At 37.9% G+C, this 11,180-nt stretch overlaps 4 non-coding genes and 3 pseudogenes across 4 annotated transcripts; all 7 read left to right on the top strand.

The window, feature by feature from the left end:
* The first annotated feature begins 2,991 nt into the window (after positions 1-2,991).
* LOC120036987 lies at positions 2,992-3,141 on the top strand (annotated as a pseudogene).
* A 3,311-nt stretch (positions 3,142-6,452) lies between these two features.
* Positions 6,453-6,609, top strand: LOC120036981. Its single transcript, XR_005474715.1, has one exon. It is a non-coding gene; the product is annotated as a U1 spliceosomal RNA (small nuclear RNA).
* A 631-nt stretch (positions 6,610-7,240) lies between these two features.
* LOC120036991 lies at positions 7,241-7,359 on the top strand. The gene has a single exon (XR_005474718.1). It is a non-coding gene; the product is annotated as a 5S ribosomal RNA (ribosomal RNA).
* Positions 7,360-8,052: 693 nt separating this feature from the next.
* LOC120036982 lies at positions 8,053-8,200 on the top strand (annotated as a pseudogene).
* A 709-nt stretch (positions 8,201-8,909) lies between these two features.
* Positions 8,910-9,028, top strand: LOC120036971. The gene has a single exon (XR_005474709.1). It is a non-coding gene; the product is annotated as a 5S ribosomal RNA (ribosomal RNA).
* Positions 9,029-9,719: 691 nt separating this feature from the next.
* Positions 9,720-9,867, top strand: LOC120036985 (annotated as a pseudogene).
* A 715-nt stretch (positions 9,868-10,582) lies between these two features.
* LOC120036967 lies at positions 10,583-10,701 on the top strand. The gene has a single exon (XR_005474706.1). It is a non-coding gene; the product is annotated as a 5S ribosomal RNA (ribosomal RNA).
* The last annotated feature ends 479 nt before the right edge of the window (positions 10,702-11,180 follow it).

Genomic DNA, 11,180 nt, shown 5'->3' with positions numbered 1-11,180 from the left:
ATTGTTTTAAGCATAGATTTAAATAAAGCTTTTGATAGGGTGGAACATGATTTTATGTTTAGGGTAATGGATAAATATGGTTTTGGTAATAGAATAATAGGATGGATAAAATTATTATATAAGAAGGCAAAAAGTAGGGTGAAATGTAATGGGGTTTTAACCGATTCTTTTATTCTTGAGAGATCTGTGAGACAGGGGTGTCCTTTATCAGCTTTATTATTCGTTTTATCGGTAGAACCTTTAGCAGCATTTCTTAAAAGAGATAATCTTATAAATTGTGTAGAGACTCCGCAAGGAGGTTTTAGTTTGATACATCAATACGCAGATGATACCACTATAACAGTTAGAGATGAGGGTAGTGTAAAAAGGGTGATGGAGTGTTTTAAAGTATATGGACAAGCATCGGGTGCAAAGGTTAACATGGAGAAGTCAGTAGTAATGTATATTGGGAAGATTAATGAGGGGAATTTTCCTTTTAAAGTGGTTAAAGATTATTTTAAGGTATTAGGAGTGTTTTTAGGGGTGAAAGAAATGGAAGCTAGGGATTTGACATGGAGTGGTGTAATAAATAAAGTTAGAAAGGTGGTAAATATGTGGAGGGGGAGGTCTTTGAAATTAAAAGGGAAAGTAATTGTCATAAATTCATTGTTGATGTCAATATTTATTTATGTAATGAATGTTTTAGATATGCCAGAATGGGTTTTATCTGAAATGAATAAAATTGTAGTTGATTTTTTATGGGAAGGGAAGGGGGTGAGAATAGCTTTTAAAACTTTGATTGCAGGTTATGAGGAGGGGGGTTTGAAGTTGGTAGATTTAAGTGTAAGGAAAACAGCAATTAGAGTAAAAATGGTACGGAAATATTTATTTGGTGAATTGGATTATGGGTGGAAAAGGTTTTTTTAAAGAGTATTTGCAGGAGGTTGGGAGGATGGGGGACAATGGTTTATTGATGAGTATGAAGAAGGAAATGTTAGGTAATATACCTTTGTTTTACAGAGAAGTGTTTGAGGCTTGGGGGCGGTTTTTACCAAATATTTATTATGAATGTACCAGTTTAGAAAATATTTTAAATCAGCCAATATTTTTAAATCCAAAGATAAAGTGCAATAATATGATGTTGTTTTGTAAATATTTTATGAGGGCTGGGATGAGGCAGATAGGTGACATAGCATATGAGGTAATTCCTGGGTTTCTTCCATTTCAGGCTATATATGACAATGTGGTTGAAGTAGATGAAGAAATAAGTAAAACTACTGTGGAGAATATGTACAAGAAAATATTAGGATGTATTCCCGGGGAGTGGGTGATTTTAATAAACAAAGAGGTGGTCAAAAGTTCTAGGGCTTTACCAGTTTTATATTATGAAAGTAATGGGGAGAAACATGATTTATCAGGTCTAAAAGTTAAAATGGTTTATAGAAAATGTATTTTAAAAGAGATAAAAAGTCCTGCTGCGGAGAAAGTGTGGTCTAGGGTGTTTCCAAACATGGATGTAAAATCAATATGGAAGAATGTAAATGTAAAATATAATTTTATAGAATGTGAAGACAATGATTTTAAATTGAAACATAATAGGATTTTTACAAATGTGGTTTTGCATCAAATAAATAGGGATATTAAAAGAGAATGTGATATTTGTGGTACGGGGGTGGAAAATTTGATGCACTTTTTTATTGAATGTAGTAGGTTGAAAGATTTTCATGAGTTTTTAAAAGGACTTTTAGTAAAACATTGGGGAGAAGAGATTTTTACTGGGGTGGAGTGGAGGAGGTTGTTTCTTTTTGGTTTAAATGGGAAAAGTAAAGTTTTAAATATTAATTTGGTGAATTTTGTAATAAGTCATGCTAGATATGCGATAAGATTAAGAAGGAATTTAGGTCATTATGAAGGGAAAATTGTGAGTGTGGAAGGTTTTTTTAGGAGCATATTAGAGAGAGATATAGAGATAATATATAGATACGGTGGAGGAAATTTTGAAAAATTGTTTGTGTGGGGGAGTACTTTTATTGAAATTCTGTCAAATGGGAAACTTGTATTTCATTATTAAGTGGATGATTGTGTTTTTTAATAGGTTTTATTTTATTTATTTTTTATTTTTTGATTTTGTAAAAGGATGAATTGTTCATCCTTTTTTATTATTGATTGAATGTTGTAAATATTATGTGTTTTTTCATAATAAAAGATAAAAAAAAAAAAATATGCCCGATCTCGTCTGATCTCGGAAGCTAAGCAGGGTCGGGCCTGGTTAGTACTTGGATGGGAGACCGCCTGGGAATACCAGGTGCTGTAAGCCTTTTGTCCACTAGGGGGTGTGGCATTATTTCATCAGCAACACTGCCTTGTAGTAAGCATTTGATGCTGAATTGACTAAATGCAGCTTCTATGGGCTAGTCTCCCCTGCCCTTTTAATACGATCAAAGTTCCTTGTGTTGTCAGGGAGCAACTGCCTTTTATTTATAAGACAAATAAGAATATTGTTACTGAATGCAGCTTGTGTGTGCTCTGTGCTCCCTCGCCCTGTTCAAATGATCAAAGGAAATAATGCTGGTGAGGAGTGGAACTGGACTGGTGTCTGATGGCCCTGTGTTTTCCATGTTGGAATTACAACCCTTCTTTTATGGAGTAAATCAAAAGCACAAGAGAATCTGAGATGTTATCGATAATAAATCAATTGGTTTCATGCATTTGTCTGTGTGTGTGTGTGTGTGTGTCTGAATGTGATTGTATTTCGTCATATCGCAAACATTTGTGATATCAGATAGGTTAAGATATTAAAAAGTAATTGGTGATTTTTTCGACAGTGTTGCATGATGGGAATCTAGTGGTTCACTGATATAATCTAGTAAACAAAATAAACTACTTTTTCACCACTCTGTGTGCAAGTGCATTCCTAAACGGCATTTAACGCAGGTCGATGTGATATGATATTATCACAACAAAAAGTGGTTCCCGTTAGCGGAAAATGTTGGCACTGGAGAGACTTGCCCTCCACTAAGCAGAAAAGGTACTGTGATCAAGAAGGTGGTTGACACAGTGTGGGGCTCATCCATTCCACTCTGGCTGGGCTGACCCCTTTTGAATTTTCCAAATATGGGAATCTCGAATGCAAAATTTATGGTAGTGGGCGTTTGCGCTTTACCCTGATTTCTTTGTTAATGATAAACCGTTGCTTGGCGGCAGGCTTAAGGATGACTTGAGTCAACCGACTGTGCTTATGGAGATCTTTGAAGTCAGTTGTGAAAGAGACTTTGTGGACCAATCGAAAGGTGGAAACATTTTAGTTTATTAAATTCGGATTATAAGATTTTAGCAAAGATACTGGCAAATAGAATGAAGCAAGTTTTAAATGATATTATAGCACCTACACAGAATTATAGTGTGCCTGGTAGAGATATTGCGGATACAATTAATACAATTAGAGATGTGATAAATAAAATGAATCATGATAAGATGGGGGGAATTGTTTTAAGCATAGATTTAAATAAAGCTTTTGATAGGGTTTAACATGATTTTATGTTTAGGGTAATGGATAAATATGGTTTTGGTAATAGAATAATAGGATGGATAAAATTATTATATAAGAAGGCAAAAAGTAAGGTGAAATGTAATGGGGTTTTAACCGATTCTTTTATTCTTGAGAGATCTGTGAGACAGGGGTGTCCTTTATCAGCTTTATTATTCGTTTTATCGGTAGAACCTTTAGCAGCATTTCTTAAAAGAGATAATCTTATAAATTGTGTAGAGACTCCGCAAGGAGGTTTTAGTTTGATACATCAATACGCAGATGATACCACTATAACAGTTAGAGATGAGGGTAGTGTAAAAAGGGTGATGGAGTGTTTTAAAGTATATGGACAAGCATCGGGTGCAAAGGTTAACATGGAGAAGTCAGTAGTAATGTATATTGGGAAGATTAATGAGGGGAATTTTCCTTTTAAAGTGGTTAAAGATTATTTTAAGGTATTAGGAGTGTTTTTAGGGGTGAAAGAAATGGAAGCTAGGGATTTGACATGGAGTGGTGTAATAAATAAAGTTAGAAAGGTGGTAAATATGTGGAGGGGGAGGTCTTTGAAATTAAAAGGGAAAGTAATTGTCATAAATTCATTGTTGATGTCAATATTTATTTATGTAATGAATGTTTTGGATATGCCAGAATGGGTTTTATCTGAAATGAATAAAATTGTAGTTGATTTTTTATGGGAAGGGAAGGGGGTGAGAATAGCTTTTAAAACTTTGATTGCAGGATATGAGGAGGGGGGTTTGAAGTTGGTAGATTTAAGTGTAAGGAAAACAGCAATTAGAGTCAAAATGGTACGTAAATATTTATATGGGGAATTAGATTATGGATGGAAAAGATTTTTTAAGGAGTATTTGCAGGAGGTTGGGAGGATGGGGGACAATGGTTTATTGATGAGTATGAAGAAGGAAATGTTAGGTAATATACCTTTGTTTTACAGAGAAGTGTTTGAGGCTTGGGGGCGGTTTTTACCAAATATTTATTATGAATGTACCAGTTTAGAAAATATTTTAAATCAGCCGATATTTTTAAATCCAAAGATAAAGTGCAATAATATGATGTTGTTTTGTAAATATTTTATGAGGGCTGGGATGAGGCAGATAGGTGACATAGCATATGAGGTAATTCCTGGGTTTCTTCCATTTCAGGCTATATATGACAATGTGGTTGAAGTAGATGAAGAAATAAGTAAAACTACTGTGGAGAATATGTACAAGAAAATATTAGGATGTATTCCCGGGGAGTGGGTGATTTTAATAAACAAAGAGGTGGTCAAAAGATCTAGGGCTTTACCAGTTTTATATTATGAAAGTAATGGGGAGAAACATGATTTATCAGGGCTAAAAGTTAAAATGGTTTATAGAAAATGTATTTTAAAAGAGATAAAAAGTCCTGCTGCGGAGAAAGTGTGGTCTAGGGTGTTTCCAAACATGGATGTAAAATCAATATGGAAGAATGTAAATGTAAAATATAATTTTATAGAATGTGAAGACAATGATTTTAAATTGAAACATAATAGGATTTTTACAAATGTGGTTTTGCATCAAATAAATAGGGATATTAAAAGAGAATGTGATATTTGTGGTACGGGGGTGGAAAATTTGATGCACTTTTTTATTGAATGTAGTAGGTTGAAAGATTTTCATGAGTTTTTAAAAGGACTTTTAGTAAAACATTGGGGAGAAGAGATTTTTACTGGGGTGGAGTGGAGGAGGTTGTTTCTTTTTGGTTTAAATGGGAAAAGTAAAGTTTTAAATATTAATTTGGTGAATTTTGTAATAAGTCATGCTAGATATGCGATAAGATTAAGAAGGAATTTAGGTCATTATGAAGGGAAAATTGTGAGTGTGGAAGGTTTTTTTAGGAGCATATTAGAGAGAGATATAGAGATAATATATAGATACGGTGGAGGAAATTTTGAAAAATTGTTTGTGTGGGGGAGTACTTTTATTGAAATTCTGTCAAATGGGAAACTTGTATTTCATTATTAAGTGGATGATTGTGTTTTTTTAATGGGTTTTATTTTATTTATTTTTGATTTTTTGATTTTGTAAAAGGATGAATTGTTCATCCTTTTTTATTATTGATTGAATGTTGTAAATATTATGTGTTTTTTCATAATAAAAGATAAAAAAAAAAAAAATATGCACGATCTCGTCTGATCTCGGAAGCTAAGCAGGGTCGGGCCTGGTTAGTACTTGGATGGGAGACCGCCTGGGAATACCAGGTGCTGTAAGCCTTTTGTCCACTAGGGGGTGTGGCATTATTTCATCAGCAACACTGCCTTGTAGTAAGCATTTGATGCTGAATTGACTAAATGCAGCTTCTATGGGCTAGTCTCCCCTGCCCTTTTAATACGATCAAAGTTCCTTGTGTTGTCAGGGAGCAACTGCCTTTTATGCATAAGACAAATAAGAATATTGTTACTGAATGCAGCTTGTGTGTGCTCTGTGCTCCCTCGCCCTGTTCAAATGATCAAAGGAAATAATGCTGGTGAGGAGTGGAACTGGACTGGTGTCTGATGGCCCTGTGTTTTCCATGTTGGAATTACAACCCTTCTTTTATGGAGTAAATCAAAAGCACAAGAGAATCTGAGATGTTATCGATAATAAATCAATTGGTTTCATGCATTTGTCTGTGTGTGTGTGTGTGTGTCTGAATGTGATTGTATTTCGTCATATCGCAAACATTTGTGATATCAGATGGGTTAAGATATTAAAAAGTAATTGGTGATTTTTTCGACAGTGTTGCATGATGGGAATCTAGTGGTTCACTGATATAATCTAGTAAACAAAATAAACTACTTTTTCACTACTCTGTGTGCAAGTGCATTCCTAAACGGCATTTAACGCAGGTCGATGTGATATGATATTATCAGAACACAAAGTGGTTACCGTTAGCGGAAAATGTTGGCACTGGAGACACTTTTCCTCCACTAAGCAGAAGAGATACCGTGATCAAGAAGGTGGTTCACCCGGTGTGGGGCTCAGCCATTGCACTCTGGCTGTGCTGACCCCTTGCGAATTTTCCAAATGTGGGAATCCGATTGCAAAATTTATGGTAGTGCTCGTTTGGGCTTTACCCAGGCTTAAGGATGACTTGAGTCAACTGACTGTGCTTATGGAGATCTTTGAAGTCAGTTGTGAAGGAGACTTTGTGGACCAATCGAAAGGTGGAAACATTTGTTTGTAGCAAAATATTGTTGGCATTTTGTCGAAACATTATGTTGCGAAATGCAGCATTGTATTTATGCCACGCTGGTACTTCAATCAGGAGATAGTTGAGAAGCCACTCTAACCCCCCCCCCCCCCGGTCATGATGTGTCATGCGCTTCCAATATGAAATTGTCCATACATGCGTTCCTCCTTAGCACAGAACAATGCAATAGGTTTTCAACATCCAGAGCTTTTGTGTATTTATTGTGGCTAGTAGGATAGCTGCATGGGAAACTGTTGCTGATGATGTATTTGTCAGAAGTCATTGTATTTGTCCGTTTTTTCCCACAAGGCTGAAATATGTGCCCTCGCTTAGAAATGTTTGCAAGGTTTGTTTGTATTTCATCCAACTATCTGTGCTAAAAAGTGATGGCTACAGTATATGTAATTTCTTCCACTTTTTGAGTGAGCCAAAGTTCAAGCTGCTTATCTATTTGGTGAGAATGCAATGTCTGTTTATCAGACTCACTTTGACTTTATATGGTGTACCAAGAGATGTACCTTCGCTTACGGCCATACCAGCCTGAATATGCCCGATCTCGTCTGATCTTGGAAGCTAAGCAGGTTCGGGCCTGGTTAGTACTTGGATGGGAGACCGCCTGGGAATACCAGGTGCTGTAAGCCTTTTGTCCACTAGGGGGTGTGGCATTATTTCATCAGCAACACTGCCTTGTAGTAAGCATTTGATGCTGAATTGACTAAATGCAGCTTCTATGGGCTAGTCTCCCCTGCCCTTTTAATACGATCAAAGTTCCTTGTGTTGTCAGGGAGCAACTGCCTTTTATGCATAAGACAAATAAGAATATTGTTACTGAATGCAGCTTGTGTGTGCTCTGTGCTCCCTCGCCCTGTTCAAATGATCAAAGGAAATAATGCTGGTGAGGAGTGGAACTGGACTGGTGTCTGATGGCCCTGTGTTTTCCATGTTGGAATTACAACCCTTCTTTTATGGAGTAAATCAAAAGCACAAGAGAATCTGAGATGTTATCGATAATAAATCAATTGGTTTCATGCATTTGTCTGTGTGTGTGTGTGTGTGTCTGAATGTGATTGTATTTCGTCATATCGCAAACATTTGTGATATCAGATGGGTTAAGATATTAAAAAGTAATTGGTGATTTTTTCGACAGTGTTGCATGATGGGAATCTAGTGGTTCACTGATATAATCTAGTAAACAAAATAAACTACTTTTTCACTACTCTGTGTGCAAGTGCATTCCTAAACGGCATTTAACGCAGGTCGATGTGATATGATATTATCAGAACACAAAGTGGTTACCGTTAGCGGAAAATGTTGGCACTGGAGACACTTTTCCTCCACTAAGCAGAAGAGATACCTGTGATCAAGAAGGTGGTTCACCCGGTGTGGGGCTCAGCCATTGCACTCTGGCTGTGCTGACCCCTTGCGAATTTTCCAAATGTGGGAATCCGATTGCAAAATTTATGGTAGTGCTCGTTTGAGCTTTACCCTGATGTCTTTGTTAATGATAAACTGTTGCTTGGCGGCAGGCTTAAGGATGACTTGAGTCAACTGACTGTGCTTATGGAGATCTTTGAAGTCAGTTGTGAAGGAGACTTTGTGGACCAATCGAAAGGTGGAAACATTTGTTTGTAGCAAAATATTGTTGGCATTTTGTCGAAACATTATGTTGCGAAATGCAGCATTGTATTTATGCCACGCTGGTACTTCAATCAGGAGATAGTTGAGAAGCCACTCTAACCCCCCCCCCCCCCCCCCCCCCCCCCCCCCCCCCGGTCATGATGTGTCATACGCGCCCCATGCGCTTCCAATATGAAATTGTCCATACATGCGTTCCTCCTTAGCACAGAACAATGCAATAGGTTTTCAACATCCAGAGCTTTTGTGTATTTATTGTGGCTAGTAGGATAGCTGCATGGGAAACTGTTGCTGATGATGTATTTGTCAGAAGTCATTGTATTTGTCCGTTTTTTCCCACAAGGCTGAAATATGTGCCCTCGCTTAGAAATGTTTGCAAGGTTTGTTTGTATTTCATCCAACTATCTGTGCTAAAAAGTGATGGCTACAGTATATGTAATTTCTTCCACTTTTTGAGTGAGCCAAAGTTCAAGCTGCTTATCTAATTGGTGAGAATGCAATGTCTGTTTATCAGACTCACTTTGACTTTATATGGTGTACCAAGAGATGTACCTTTGCTTACGGCCATACCAGCCTGAATATGCCCGATCTCGTCTGATCTCGGAAGCTAAGCAGGGTCGGGCCTGGTTAGTACTTGGATGGGAGACCGCCTGGGAATACCAGGTGCTGTAAGCCTTTTGTCCACTAGGGGGTGTGGCATTATTTCATCAGCAACACTGCCTTGTAGTAAGCATTTGATGCTGAATTGACTAAATGCAGCTTCTATGGGCTAGTCTCCCCTGCCCTTTTAATACGATCAAAGTTCCTTGTGTTGTCAGGGAGCAACTGCCTTTTATGCATAAGACAAATAAGAATATTGTTACTGAATGCAGCTTGTGTGTGCTCTGTGCTCCCTCGCCCTGTTCAAATGATCAAAGGAAATAATGCTGGTGAGGAGTGGAACTGGACTGGTGTCTGATGGCCCTGTGTTTTCCATGTTGGAATTACAACCCTTCTTTTATGGAGTAAATCAAAAGCACAAGAGAATCTGAGATGTTATCGATAATAAATCAATTGGTTTCATGCATTTGTCTGTGTGTGTGTGTGTGTCTGAATGTGATTGTATTTCGTCATATCGCAAACATTTGTGATATCAGATGGGTTAAGATATTAAAAAGTAATTGGTGATTTTTTCGACAGTGTTGCATGATGGGAATCTAGTGGTTCACTGATATAATCTAGTAAACAAAATAAACTACTTTTTCACTACTCTGTGTGCAAGTGCATTCCTAAACGGCATTTAACGCAGGTCGATGTGATATGATATTATCAGAACACAAAGTGGTTACCGTTAGCGGAAAATGTTGGCACTGGAGACACTTTTCCTCCACTAAGCAGAAGAGATACTGTGATCAAGAAGGTGGTTTCACCCGGTGTGGGGCTCAGCCATTGCACTCTGGCTGTGCTGACCCCTTGCGAATTTTCCAAATGTGGGAATCCGATTGCAAAATTTATGGTAGTGCTCGTTTGAGCTTTACCCTGATGTCTTTGTTAATGATAAACTGTTGCTTGGCGGCAGGCTTAAGGATGACTTGAGTCAACTGACTGTGCTTATGGAGATCTTTGAAGTCAGTTGTGAAAGGAGACTTTGTGGACCAATCGAAAGGTGGAAACATTTGTTTGTAGCAAAATATTGTTGGCATTTTGTCGAAACATTATGTTGCGAAATGCAGCATTGTATTTATGCCACGCTGGTACTTCAATCAGGAGATAGTTGAGAAGCCACTCTAACCCCCCCCCACCCCCCCCCCCCCCCCCCCCCCCCCCCCCGGTCATGATGTGTCATACGCGCCCCATGCGCTTCCAATATGAAATTGTCCATACATGCGTTCCTCCTTAGCACAGAACAATGCAATAGGTTTTCAACATCCAGAGCTTTTGTGTATTTATTGTGGCTAGTAGGATAGCTGCATGGGAAACTGTTGCTGATGATGTATTTGTCAGAAGTCATTGTATTTGTCCGTTTTTTCCCACAAGGCTGAAATATGTGCCCTCGCTTAGAAATGTTTACAAGGTTTGTTTGTATTTCATCCAACTCTCTGTGCTAAAAAGTGATGGCTACAGTATATGTAATTTCTTCCACTTTTTGAGTGAGCCAAAGTTCAAGCTGCTTATCTAATTGGTGAGAATGCAATGTCTGTTTATCAGACTCACTTTGACTTTATATGGTGTACCAAGAGATGTACCTTCGCTTACGGCCATACCAGCCTGAATATGCCCGATCTCGTCTGATCTCGGAAGCTAAGCAGGGTCGGGCCTGGTTAGTACTTGGATGGGAGACCGCCTGGGAATACCAGGTGCTGTAAGCCTTTTGTCCACTAGGGGGTGTGGCATTATTTCATCAGCAACACTGCCTTGTAGTAAGCATTTGATGCTGAATTGACTAAATGCAGCTTCTATGGGCTAGTCTCCCCTGCCCTTTTAATACGATCAAAGTTCCTTGTGTTGTCAGGGAGCAACTGCCTTTTATGCATAAGACAAATAAGAATATTGTTACTGAATGCAGCTTGTGTGTGCTCTGTGCTCCCTCGCCCTGTTCAAAGGAAATAATGCTGGTGAGGAGTGGAACTGGACTGGTGTCTGATGGCCCTGTGTTTTCCATGTTGGAATTACAACCCTTCTTTTATGGAGTAAATCAAAAGCACAAGAGAATCTGAGATGTTATCGATAATAATCAATTGGTTTCATGCATTTGTCTGTGTGTGTGTGTGTGTCTGAATGTGATTGTATTTCGTCATATCGCAAACATTTGTGATATCAGATGGGTTAAGATATTAAAAAGTAATTG

Source organism: Salvelinus namaycush, unplaced genomic scaffold (assembly GCF_016432855.1).
Source record: "Salvelinus namaycush isolate Seneca unplaced genomic scaffold, SaNama_1.0 Scaffold1538, whole genome shotgun sequence".
Classification (NCBI taxonomy): Eukaryota; Metazoa; Chordata; class Actinopteri; order Salmoniformes; family Salmonidae; genus Salvelinus; species Salvelinus namaycush.
The sequence above is the reverse complement of the archived record's forward strand: the minus strand, read 5'-3'. Positions and strand labels throughout refer to the sequence as shown.